Genomic DNA, 13,600 nt, shown 5'->3' on the forward strand with positions numbered 1-13,600 from the left:
GATAAATCAAAATGCTACCAGACACAGAAATGCAAATCTGGATGCTCAGGCAGTTCAGAAGGCCACAGCTCAGACATTCCTAGATTGGACCCAGACCTGTGCTTGGACTAAATCAAATTTTATATAAAGAAAGGAACATGGGTTCTTAAATTATAAAACATAAACACCATGGAGGTTGTTATTGATTGTTTTTGTTTATCTGTTTGCTTTTATAATTTGAATAAGAAGAGTTAACTATCTTTGGTTATTTTTATTCCTAAAAAGTGTTAATGGAGTTAAAGTTATTTTAATGTAGCTAGAAATCTGAGTGTGCTGCACAGTTGTGTGTGTGTGTGGGGGGGGTGTGCACACACCTGCATACATTCAAGTGGAAGGCAGAGGTCAATGTTAGACGTCTTCCTTTGTCACTCCTCACCTTATCATTTTAGACAGGTTTCTCAATGAACCCAAACCTCACTGGTCAGTTAGACTGGCTGGCTAGTAAACTCTGGAATCCTTGGGAACATTCCTGTTTCCTCTCCATGCCCCCGGTTCTGAAGTTACAGACCCAAGCCATATCTAGCCTTGATGTGGGTGTAGAGGAGGATCCAAATTCGAGTCCTATACTTGTGCACAGACACTCCACCTATTGGGTCATCTCCCCAACCCCTCATAGGTCTTTTTAGTTGTATCTTAGCAATTTTTAATATTAACAGAAACACGGTAATGCAATAGGTTGGAGTCGGTTTTAGTATTTCCCCTTTTTCTATGTGGGAAGAAAAGGGATGGGAAAGGGAGGAAGGAGCTCTAGGGGAAGTAGGGGACAGCAATCTCAGCAATATATATCACCTGGGGCCTGAGGAAGGGTAACCCAGTGGAGATGTAGCCTCCCCCATGCCAGACACTCCCACTGTGCTTCCTTCGGTCAAAGGCCTTGGCCTGACAGGAAGGGAGGGTTGCAGGCCTTGCTGTATGTCAGAAAGAACATTCACTCTGCCAGGAGAGATAGAATGTCCCCAACTCCTCCATCTGTCATGGACCTCCTCTCTCCCACCCCCAAACTATCTGAATACTAACGACCAGGAATCTGTCTGGAAGCTCACTGAATTGGCTTTGGGTTCATTACAAAAGGGATGCCTGGGTCAACAGTGAAGCACAGTTGGCAGAGTGCTTGCAGGAAGCCCTGGGCTCTGTCTGTACCCGGCATAGCACAAACCAGGTGTGTCTGTGTCACCAGACCCCTGTGTTCTTGCACTTGTGGTTGACACATGAGCATCACAAACTTAAGGTCATCCTCAGCTGCATAGCAAAAATGAGACCAGCCTAGATCATTTGAGATCCTGCCTCAGGAGAGAGAGAGAGAGAGAGAGAGAGAGAGAGAGAGAGAGAGAGAGACAGACAGACAGACAGACAGACAGACAGACAGATAGACAGGTGGGATTCCTGCAAAATTCAGCATTATTCAATTAGTTTAGTTTGTTTGTTTGTTTTTTGTTTGTTGTTTTGTTGTTATTGTGTTTGTTTGTTTGTTGTCTGTTTCAAGATAGGGTTTCTCTGTGTAGCCCTGGTTGTCCTGGAACTCACTCTGTAGACCAGGTTGGCCTTGGACTCACAGAGATCCTCCTGCCTCTGCATCCTGCATGCTAGGGTTAAAGGCATGCACCACTACTGTCCGGTAGCAATTAGGTTAGTTTTTATGTGTGTGTATTTGTTTTGGGCGGGTGTTTTGTTATTGTAGGTATTTTTCATATTTTGTTTTATGTATATGGGTGTTTTACTTTATGTATTGTTGTACCTGTTTTGCGGAAACCCCCAGAGACCACCAAGGAGCCAGTTTCCGATGCAAGCACACAAGGGTCCTTTTATTCAGGTTCAACCTGGGCCACCACCCGGCAGATGAAAGGAAATGTGGCAGTGGCCACGAGCCCCGGTGTAGAGGGAAAAACCACAAGCCAGAAATTGGCAAATTGGGATTGGGTAGAAGGGATATGGGGCAAAGTGATTTTTTGAAACTATTGGTTTAGACTTTGGGTGTGAAACCACATTTGAAACCATTAGGTTAGACTTTTGGTGGGGAACCACAACCTGCTGAACAGGATTATCTGGACTTCTCAGCAGGATTATCTAGATATCTTCAAGGACCATAAACCACAGACAGGATATCTGCAGGAGGATACTGCTCTGTATCTGTTCTAAGTTGTCATGGCACATTCCTGAGGTCCTTCCTGGAACTAAGTACAGCAGGTGGTCTGAGATGGTGGCCCTTTCCCTAAGATGGAGCCTGTAAAGTCAAGTCTAGGCCCTCACAGTATGTCTCTCCATGACTTTCATGCCTGGTCCCCAAAGAGGCCAGAAGAGAGTTGGGATCTCTGGAACTGGAGTTACAGACAGTTGTAACCCACTGTGTGGGTACTGGGAATGGAACCTGGGACCTCTGGGAAGTGACTGCCACTCAGCTACCTCTCCATCCCCATTGTTATTGTTTGTCTGTTTGTTTTCTGCTATTTTGAGGTATCGTGTTTTGGTGTGATCCTGTAAGAAATATTAAGCATTAGTCTTTTTTTTAAATGTATTAGATTTATTCATTTTTTTTCTTTTTTTTTTTTTTTTCCTTTTTTTTTCTTTTTTTTTTTTTCAGGGGAGAGCGCGAACGCAGTCCCCCACTACCACAAATTATGCAGTCGAGTTTCCCGCATTTGGGGAAATCGCAGGGGTCAACACATCCAGAGTGCAATGGATAAGCCTCGCCCTGGGAAAACCACCTTCATGATCATGGTATCTCCCCTGCCAGGTAAGTATTATTCATTTTATATATGAGTGTTTTGCCTGAATGTATATATGGGTACCACACGTGATTGGTGTTCAAGGAGGTCAGAAGAGGGTATTAGGTGCCCTGCAACTGGAGTTACAGATGGTTGTGAACAGCCATGTGGGTGCTGGGGATCAAACCTGGGTCCCCTGGAAGAACAAGTGCCACTAAGCCACCTCTCCAGCCCACATTAGTCTTTCCTATCAAACACTGTAAAACTTGTGTGTTTACAACAAATAGTTAAAGTGTTCTTATCTCCCTCGCCACACAAGACTTCTACGCAATTCTCTTATTGCACCCCACCAGGCTAAATCTTTGTTCCACAAAAGCCCTGCTGCGTTTCCCTAACTTCGGTGAAGTAAGTGACTGACCCCTTCCGGCTTTTCTTCATTTCCTTTGTGCTGATTTTTTAGAAACCAGCCGATCGTGAATGATTGTGAAGTCGGGGGGTGGGGGAGGATTGGCAAAAGACACAGTGACCACCCACACTACAACGAAAAGTGCTTCCTGCCCTGAGTGCTTGTTCCTTTGCCTTTGTGAGCAGCACACCCTCTTGACTAAGAGTAAAGTTTCGCCTTGTCGAGACACTTTCAGCTGGGTGGTGGCCTCTTTCTTATGACGCTGGACTTCGTAGCAGCCCAGGCTGGCCTCTGCCTTGTCTTAGGCCCCCCCGAATGTTAGGATTACAGATATGCACCACCATGCTTGGCTCTGAGTCAATTTTTATTCATTTATTTTTAGTTTTTCGAGACAAGATTTCCCTGTGTAACAGGCCTGGCTGTTCTGGAACTGGTTTTGTAGTCCGGCTGATTCTATTTTTAAAATGAGTAGGGTGGATTTGATTTAGGGCAAGTAAATAAGTAAAAGTAAAAACTTCAGGGTGTTTTTCACAAGGAATAGTGACGCCTCAAAGGAGCTGGCTGCACAAGCATACAAGCAAGCAAAACATCACACACATAAAAGAAAAACAGGGGGAAAGACAGAGCCCATTAAAATTCTTTCATGGAGGGAGTGGGGACTCACGTGACCTCTCCTGAGTGTCTTAGTCACTGTTCTATGGCTGTGAAGGGACGCCATGACCAAGGTAACTCTTATAAAAGAAAGCATTTAACTGGGGCCTCACTTACAGTTTCAGAGGTTTAGTCCATTATTATCACGGCAGGGAGCATGGCGCTAGAGTAGGAGCTTAAGCTCAACATCCTGATCCATAGACAAAGAAAGAGAGAGAGAGAGAGAGAGAGAGAGAGAGAGAGAGAGAGAGAGAGAAAAGAGAGAGAGAGAGTGAGAGAGAGTGCCTGGGGCTGGCTTGGGCTTTTGAAACCTCAAAGCTCACCCTCAGAGACATACTTCCTCCAACAATCCTTCTCATCCTTTCAAATAGTGCCACAGTTGCTAAGGGTGAGGAACTAACAGGGCCACACCCTTCCCTGAGGATCCATAGGCAGCTAATGGCTGTTGGGGGAGGGAAAGACATTTTCTTCATTGGTATTATTATATATTGTTTATATTATATTATGTTATGTATTATATACCTATATTGTATTATATGTATATATTTCAGTGGTATAGTCCTGATAAGTTGCTCAAGCTTCGGTAACTATCTTTACCTATGCCCTTCCAAGTAACCCTAATTAAACTCACTGGTTAACCACATCACCAGAAGATACAGGCATATGAAAGGACTTTCTGAAAAAGACTCCAAATCTCACGAAATAAGCCTAAGAATTGTTGAATTGGACTGCATGACATTAAAAGCTTTTTTTTTTCCCCACAGCACAGGAAACAATCAGCAGAATGAACAGATAGCCTACTGAACGGGAGAAAAGGATTTGCCAACTATGTATCTGACAGGAGATTAGTATCTAGAGTCTATAAAAAAAAACCTCCAGGAATTAAATGCCAGAATTAAACTATCCAATCAATAAATGGACCAACGAAGGGACAGTTCTCAAAGGAAGAAATACAGACGGCCAACAAATGTTTGTTTGTTTGAGACAGGGTCTTCCTGTGTCGTCCTGGCTGTCCTGGAACTCACTATTTAGACCAGGCTGGCCTCAAACTCACAGAGATCCACCTGCCTTTCTGCCTCTTGAGAGCTGGGGTTAAAGGCTTGTGGTCCCATGCCCAGTCCAAGGATTCCATGTCAGAACACCACAGAGATACTTGCACATGTGTGTTTATTGATGCACTCTACACAGTCCCCAAGATAAGCAGTCAGCCCAGGTACCCATCAACAGATGGGTGACTACAGGATACGCATACATAGTGGGATTTTTGTGTGCATACAAGGGAATTTTATTCAGCTGTAAAGAAGAATTAAATGATGACATCCAGAGGGAAATGGATGAATCTGGGTGGAGATCAGTTAAGTGCAATAAGGCAAACTCAGAGGTATAGTGCATGCTTTCTCTCATATGTGAAAACTAGATTTAAAGGTGAGTGAGTGTGCAAACATGAAAGCAGAGAGGAGACTAAGAAGAGCTGGGGAGATGGCTCAGCTAGGAATGTGTTTGTCACACAAGCATGAAGACCCGAGCTGAGATCTCCAACACCCACAAAAAGACCATAAAAACCAAGACTCTCGTGTGTGCTGTGGTGTGTGCCTATATCCCTCGTGCTGGAGAATGGACGGAGGAGAGGGTAGAAACAAGCAGATCTCAAGAGCTAAGTTGGCCATCTAGTCTAGCTTCTGTGAGCCCTAAGTTCAGTGAGAGACCCCGTCTTTAAAAAAAAAAAAAGTGGAGATCAATAGGGGAAGACGTCTGATATCAAACAGCTCTCGTTTCTACCTGTACATATGCACAAACACACACATACTCATATTTTACACTCATGCAAATAAGAAATAGGGCTATGAGGAGGCCTGAGGAGGTCTAAAGGAACAGGGAGGGTGAATAAGAAAGAATAATGGGTTATACTCTCCTGAAAGCTGAAGAACTACGCATGGGGAGAAGAGGCCAGCAAAGCACTCAAGAGGCAGAGGCAGGCAGGTCTCTGTGAGTCTGAGGCCAGCCTGGGCTACATAGAGAGTTCCAGGACAGCCAGGGCTACATGGGACCCTGTCTTAAAAAACATACAGACAAGCCCGGCGGTGGTGGCACACGCCTTTGATCCCAGCACTTGGGAGGCAGAGGCAGGTGGATCTCTGTGAGTTCGAGGCCAGCCTGGGCTACAAAGCCAGTCCCAGGACAGCTAGGACTGTTCCACAGAGAAATCCTGTCTCAAAACAAAAAACAAAAACAAACAAAAAACAACCATACAGACAAACAGACAAAAGTAGTATAAGGAGACCTAGGTCTCAAACTGAAACCCTAAAATCATCGGGTCCTGGTTCCCCTGCCTGTAACTCTCCGAGTTCAATGTCTGCAAGCCTCCTTTTTCACTTCACTAGGATTTCTTCAGATCCTTAGCTGAGAGAAATCTCACCAAACAAAATAAGACCAACCACTTCCCAGCCTTCTCTCTTCTTTTTGTAGCATCTAGTATTTACTTTGCCTTCATTATTTACTGAGTTTTATCTGTTTCAGCCCCCAAATTAGCCACAAGATGCATGAATACAGGAAGTCTGCTTTTAGCTGCTCAATCTCCAAGGCCCGGCACATCAGAGGCACTTCAAGGTCTATTTGCTGAATGACAGAACGCACGTCTTCCTGTACGGCAGGCACTGAGTATTTCACTTTATCTCACTACCTCCAGAGGGAGTTAGTGAGGGATAGTGAGAGAAAGTGAAATGGATGTTGCTGTTCCCATTCACAGATGATGAAATGAAGCTCAGAGAGTGGGGTCCTAGTATAAAATAACCACATAAAGACAGAATGTGACGTTTGGAGTTCTGATTCCAGAGCCCAGGTCCCAGCAACCCAAGGGCCTTTGCTCTGATTCCCCTGGAAACAAGTTTGGTTTATTTTTGCACAGCTGGGTGTAAGCATTGCAGCTCAGATGGAAAGGTATCCTGGCAGTCGGGAGCCAAGGAATACCACAAAGTCACCGTAAGGGTAGTAGCTTACAGCTCTGCTGTAGGAATGGTTGTGTGTGCCTTACCCGTGAAGCACCGTCCCTAGTAAGCAGCAGGTAACAGCTAGGTACCTGCTCACCCTCTGGGGGCGTGGCTGAGGAGGTCCCCCTTAAGACCTGGGATGCTTATGTGCTCGCTGTGGTCTTGGATGCTGGATGCTGGTGCTGCGGATCAAGACAGAGTTCTCTAGAGAACCTCGTTGGACCGCGCCCCACCCCTCCTGGATCCCGTGACCAGCTCCCTCATGCTTGTTGTGAGTTAACCCAAAATAAATCTCTTTGATTATCAGACAGACTCCCGTGGAATTGACTCATTACTCTGCTCCAGGGAAAGGTTTTTCCATTGTAACAACTCTGCCCTGACAGGGGAGGGTTTCCCCGCAAAGTTGTTACAGCTCTGCTCAGGTCTGGTGAAGTATTACAGCTCTCCTCCACTTAAGGGAAAGTTTCCCTAGCAAAAGTGTTCCAGCTCTGCTTAGGTCCCCGCTCAGTGTAACAACTCTGCTCTGCAAGGGGAAGGTTTCCCCTGTGAAAGTGTTACAGTTCTGCTCCTCTCGGCTTCCGCAAAAATTGTTACTTCTCTGCTCCGTTCCACTCTGGGGAAAGTCGTCACTTAAATCTCATTCAAGAGATTTATTGGGAAGGAAGAATCCAGGAGGATGGCTGCCTCTAGGGCAAGGTGGCAGCAAATTGAATAAGGTGGGGAGCGTATATAGGGTGGGGAGGGGGCGGAGCTTTCCAGGGTGGTTTGGGATTGGTGGGTTTTTGTGCTCAGGGATTGGTGGGATTTAGAGCTCAGAGACCTCAGGGATTGGTGAGATTTCAATCCCTCAAGTCAGGCCTGGGGCTTCACACACAATAGGTGAGCACTCTGCCTACCATTGACCTACACGCCCAGCTATCTGCTAGGTGTTTTCTGTGCCAGGGCAACATAGGCTTGGGAACAGCAAGACCTGAGCCCGAAAAGGGTCAAGATGGTGGGGTGCCTAGCGTGGTGGGCATATGAAAGAGATAATCCTTTTCCCTGGTTCAATCCATGACGGGTGTCTCTCGGGGTGAGAGACAGAGAGGCAAGAGGTAGAATGGCTGTACTGGTCTGCTCTCGCTACCGTGGGTTGTGGGTTGCTTTCCCTGGGGGCACAGTGTAGACCATGAACATGGGGAATTCAGAAGAGTTCCAGAAGGAAAGGGTTTAGAGACATCATGGCCAATTCTCTCTTACAGGAGGGGATATTTAGTGTTAGTGAGGGGGAAGGAGTTGCTCTTCATGAGAAAGAGATCACAGATTAGGGACATTGGACATGGAAAGGGAATGTGAGGTTCAACAGAAGCATCTCTATGGGAGTCCCCAAGTTGGGAATGAGGGCAGGACATAGAATATTTAGATGTAGGGAAGGAATGCCTGTGGTATTGAACCTCACAACCTCTTACTCCACTCTCTACCTATAGCCTCCTTTTGGCCCCGTCCCTGGGGTTCTTGAATATCGGTGTGTCACTTCAGGCACATATGGTTCAGCCAAAGGATGAGTGGGCAGGCCCTCTCTCATCAGAATATCCCTCTGCCTGGGAACTGAATGTGTGAGTTCAAGATCTGAGTAGCCACTGATAAAGGCATGGCAGCCAGGTTGCATCTTTCTACAGGACCGAGGAACTTCCATGGAAGAGATGTAGGGCAGACACAGCAGTTATTGAGATGCAGAATAAAGCAAGGAAGCTTGCTCCTGATCATAATTCCTGCCACTGAACAGTGCCTAGACACAATAAACACTCAAATGAGAAATTGAAAGCCAGGTTTGTCTGGGGCAAGACAGTCCAGGTTTGAAGCCTGAATTCAAAATGAGCCTGGGCAAACCTGATGAGGTACTGTCTCAAAAGAAAAAGTGTGTGGGAGCGGGGCTCAGTGCATGGTGGCTCAGTGTGTGAAAATTCTTGCCAAGCAAGCAAGGCAACATGAGTTTAATCCTTGGTATCCACAAAAAGCTGGATGGAAGTGGCTCACATCTGTAATAAAAGACAACAAAGGCAGGAGAATCACCTGGGAACTCCTGGGCCAGGAAGGAGGTATAGCTTGGAGTATGCAGAGTGGCAGAAACAAGAGAGCTCCTCCCTCAACAAGGTGGAAGGAGAGGTCCAACTACAGAAAGTTGTCCTCAGACTTTGACGTGCACACACATACACCAAACAAAATTGTAAAATAACTTACAAAGATGAGCCAGGCATGATCGCACAAGGTTACATAGGGAGACCTGGTCTCATGTAAACAGTTTAAGAAGAGAGAGACACATGCTCAGTTGGAGAGAAGATGGAGGGGAGGGTCTTCGGATCCAGGGAGAGGGTTGGGCAAACAGCTGTGACCCTCGGAGTGGGACAGGCTCAACCAAGGAGGCGCTCTTGGCTGATTTGAAGGCAGGATTGAAAAAGCAACCCCAGGATGACCAGTTTCCTTGAGTCCACAGTGGACAATACCATCTTCAGATGGGTTTCCTTGCCTTGCCTTGGGCTGGCAGCCCCAGGAGCTTCTGCAGCATGACCTCTGAGCTCTTGTTTGCAGGAAGATGCTGATCTGGCTTGCAATTTATTGGAAGAGACAGTGTTTAGAGGCCCTATACCCCCTGAGGAGGGGGAAGGTAAGTTCTGGGGATGTCTTGCTAGGGAGCAAGGATGTCATAATTCCTGCAACTTCTGTTGCTTTCTGTTGCTGTGATAAAATGCTCTGACCAAAAGCAACTTAGGAAAGGATGGATCTGGCTGATACTTCTGGATCACGGTCATTGAGGGCGGTTAGGACAAGAATTCAAGCAGAAACTTGCAGGTAGGCCTGCTTGCTATTGCACATAGCACTGCCTTTAACCAAGGAACGCCCAGCCAAAGAATTACAGCAGGAAGCATGGGGGCTGCTGCTTGATAGCTGGCTCCCAAGCTCATGCTTAAGTCGCTTTCTTCCACAGCCCAGGACCACCCACCCACGGAAGGGTGCCGTGCAGTGGCACGAACCCTCTGCCAACAATCAAGAAAACCTCCCCCATACATGTCTTCAGGTCAGTCTGATGTGGGCAATCCCTCAGTTGAGACGCTCTTCCCAGGTGACTCTGGGCTGTGTCAAGTTGACAGTCAACGCTAATAGGGTGACATGTCACGGCCTTTCATTCTTACAGTGGTGACCAGCTGGAATTTGGCGTGCTCCAAAAGGATACACTCTCCCAAAGCATTCTACACCAGCGAAGACACGTCAAGAAGAGGAGGAGGGCCCCTGAGATGATCAGACAACAATGAGGAATGCATTGTTCCTCCAGCTATCTAAAGCGGAGCTCCTCCCAGGGCTTATAGATGGGTGAGGGGAACTGAACCCAGGACCTCATGCAGATCCCCAATCTACAGATAAGGTCTTTCCAAAAGAACGCAACGACATTTAAGCACATGTAGGTCTCTCTGGAACTCCTCCTTCCTCTAGCTGTTGCTAAGTTTTGTGGACTTATTTAGCTCTGGCTGGTGGCCTCTTATACCACAGAAACAGCATTCTCCAAGGTCACTGTGACAGCCCGAAGACCTTGTGCATTCCTTTCTTGCTTGACTGCTCACAAAGACCACAACCCTCCAAATGCTCAGCTTCCAGAAGTCCTAGCCCTTCCCCTAAAGCTGGGCTGCTCCTCTTCCAGCTCTAGCCTAGAGCTCAGGGGAAGCTTTTTCCTAGTTCTGGCTTCAGCTCTTTGCCACCTCCCCTAAGGCAGCAGTTCCCTCAGCCATCAGTAATGCTGTCCCCAGTTTCCAAAATCTCTTGGTGCTTCAGCTCAATGGGGACCATTGGACATCTTTACCTGGGTGAATCATGGGTACCTTCCACTGCCAAATAGAACTTAGTATCTCTATTAGGGTTCTCTAGAGGAACAGAACTGATATATACATAAATGTATATATATATATCTGATATATATGTATATATATATACATATGTGTGTATGTGTGAGAGAATATATATGGATATATATATATATGTGGATATATATATTCACATACATACATACATACATACATACGTGTGCTAGAATGCCAAAGAAGTAGGCTTTAATGCCAGTGAAGGAGTAGACTTGCCAGCAAGAGTGAGAGCAAGCAGGCAAAGTAAGCAAGCTTCCTTCTTCCATGTCCTTTATATAGGCTGCCAATAGGTGTGGCCCAGACTGAAGATGGATCTTCCCACCTCAAAAGATCCAGATTAAAAGTGGACCTTCCCTCTTCAGAGGATTTAATTTAAAAAAAAATCCTTCATAGGTGTACCCAGCTGCTTGGGTTTTAGTTAATTCCAGATATAGGCACACTGACAACCAAGAATAGCCATCACACTACCCCAGCCTGTCCCTAGACTCATTGGTGGAAAGGCAGCAGTAAGCGCCGTCACTTCAGTGGGGCATGCCTGCATCTGCCGCAAGCCTGGCCCTCGGGAGGCTAAGGCAGGAAGACTGCTCACTCAAGGCCAGCTTGGTCTACACAGCAAGCCCCAGGCCAGGGTGGGCTGCATAGAGAGACTCGAACCTTTTCTCTCATCTTTCACTGTCTCTCCATCAGCTGTTGAATTCTGATGATTCTCTCTTCACCTGTAACTCCAGCTTGTCCTATGTTCTTCCCACAGTGCCTCTGGTAGAGTACCAATCCTCCTTACTCCACATCACAGTAGAGTCCTCTGGTAGAGTACCAATCCTCCTTACTCCACATCACAGTAGAGTCCTCTGGTAGAGTACCAATCCTCCTTACTCCACGTCACAGCAGAGTCCTCTGGTAGAGTACCAATTCTTACTCCACATCACAGCATAGTCCTCTGGTGAGGTACCAATCCTTTTTCCATATCGCAGCAGAGTCTAAGAATTTGGATATGAAGTTACCCAGAAGAAGTGCCAAGTGGAAGTTTGTCTGTGTGTGTGTGTGTGTGTGTGTGTGTGTGTGTGTGTGTATGTGTGTCTTTGTTGAGGGTTAAACTCAAGCTTCACACATAGACAAACTGAGCAAGTGATCCACATCTGGGTTCACGCCCCATCCTTCTCAGTTTTTGTAGTTTGGGAACTATCTGCTTAGTTATAGGCCATGGACCTTTGCACATTACAGTTGGTCCCTCAGAGATCACCCAGTCAGCAAGGCTTCCAAACAGTGATGGATTTGCAGCCCAGTGGCAACATGCTTCTGCAAATCTGCAACAAAGCCAAAGCAAGCCCCACAAAACTTGTGTTCCAATACCAAATACGTGACTTTGGACAAGAATTTAACCTCTTTACATTTCAGTTTACTGCTGGATGTGGTGGCATGTGCCTGTAATCTCAGCATTTGGGAAGAAGAGAAAGGAATATCAAGAGTTCATGGCCAGCCTCAGGTACAGAGTAAGGCCACCCTGAGCTACATGAGACTGTATTAAAACAAAACAAAACAAAACAAAACAAACAAACAAACAAACAAACAAACAAACAGGGCCTGGAGAGATGGCTCAGCACGTAAGAGCACTTGCTGCTGTTGGAGGGACCTGGGTTCCCAGTATCCACACAGAGTAACTCCAGTTCTGGGTGGTGGTACCTGACACCTTCTTCTCATGCTCACAAGAGCCCTCTATCTGTGGGCACCATGCATGCTGTGGCACACATCCATGCATGCAGGCACAACACCCACAAACATAAAATAAAGAAGTCCTTAAAACATGATTTAAAGAGGCTTTAGCTCAGAGATAGAGCACATGATTCGCAAGTAAGGCCATGGGTTCAGTCCTCAGCTCAGGAAAAAAAAATTGTTTTTTAAAAATCAGCCAACAAAAATCAAGTTTCCGTTTGCGATAGCTTGCATCCCAGGCATGAGCTCTACCTCAAGCCTCAGTTTTATAATTAAGAAAATGTGGTGAATAACTCAGTCCCTACCTCACTGGGACCCAAGGTGTGGATGAGATTGCATTGTACCTTTAGAAGAAATTGTCCAATTAAGAACAAAAACATAGCCGTTGGTTGAGCATGGTGATACAGATCTAGGCTAGCAAGTATACCACCCCATCCCAGTGTGGTGCTTTGTGCCTGGATTTCCAGCCCTTGGGAAGCTGAGGCAGAAATAAGAAATTGAGTTCATCCTGGGCAACACAGTACAACTCTGTATGAAGCCAACAAAGCAAAACATGGGCTAGAACACTTGGCTGGCACACATGAGGCTCTGTGTTGAATCCCCTCTAGGGAGGGGAAGTAACTCATCCAGTTTAGCACAGGAACTTAGTGGTATAGTCCAGGTAGGATGTGGGTTTCTGAATGTCTCAGAGGGCTTTTTTTAAAGAAACGCAATATTGCAATTACTTCTTTGAGAATTTCATACATGTATGTGATATATTTGGATTACATTCATCCCACTTCCTAGCCTCCCTCCCAACTTTATGGCCCTTTCCCCACTTTTTGAGACAGAGTCTCACTATGTAGCTCTGACTGTCCTGGAACTCACTACATAGACCTGGCTACCCTTGAACTCACAGAAATCCGCCTGTCTCTGTCTAACCCTGAGTCACTGAGCCCAGTGTGATCTGCCCATGTACTCAAGGATGAGGGCCTTCCATTGGATCACAGTGGACCTACCAGGGGCACACCTTTCTACATGGATGAGGGCCCTCCATTGGAGCACAGTGGACCTACCAGGGGCACATCCTTCTACATGGATGAGGGCCCTCCATTGGAGCACAGTGGACCTACCAGGGGCACATCCTTCTACATGGATGAGGGCCTTCCATTGGAGCATAGTGGATCTACCAGGGTCACACCCTTCTACATGGATTAGGGCCCTCCATGGGGGCAC

General features: G+C 46.4%; 1 non-coding gene across 1 annotated transcript; it reads right to left on the reverse strand.

Annotated features, from left to right (window-relative positions):
* Positions 1-2,614: 2,614 nt before the first annotated feature.
* Positions 2,615-2,778, reverse strand: LOC128104870 (U1 spliceosomal RNA). The gene has a single exon (XR_008216161.1). It is a non-coding gene; the product is annotated as a U1 spliceosomal RNA (small nuclear RNA).
* Between the last annotated feature and the right edge of the window lie 10,822 nt (positions 2,779-13,600).

Source organism: Peromyscus californicus, unplaced genomic scaffold (genome assembly GCF_007827085.1).
Source record: "Peromyscus californicus insignis strain IS unplaced genomic scaffold, ASM782708v3 Scaffold_8__1_contigs__length_139910024, whole genome shotgun sequence".
NCBI classification, from domain to species: Eukaryota; Metazoa; Chordata; class Mammalia; order Rodentia; family Cricetidae; genus Peromyscus; species Peromyscus californicus.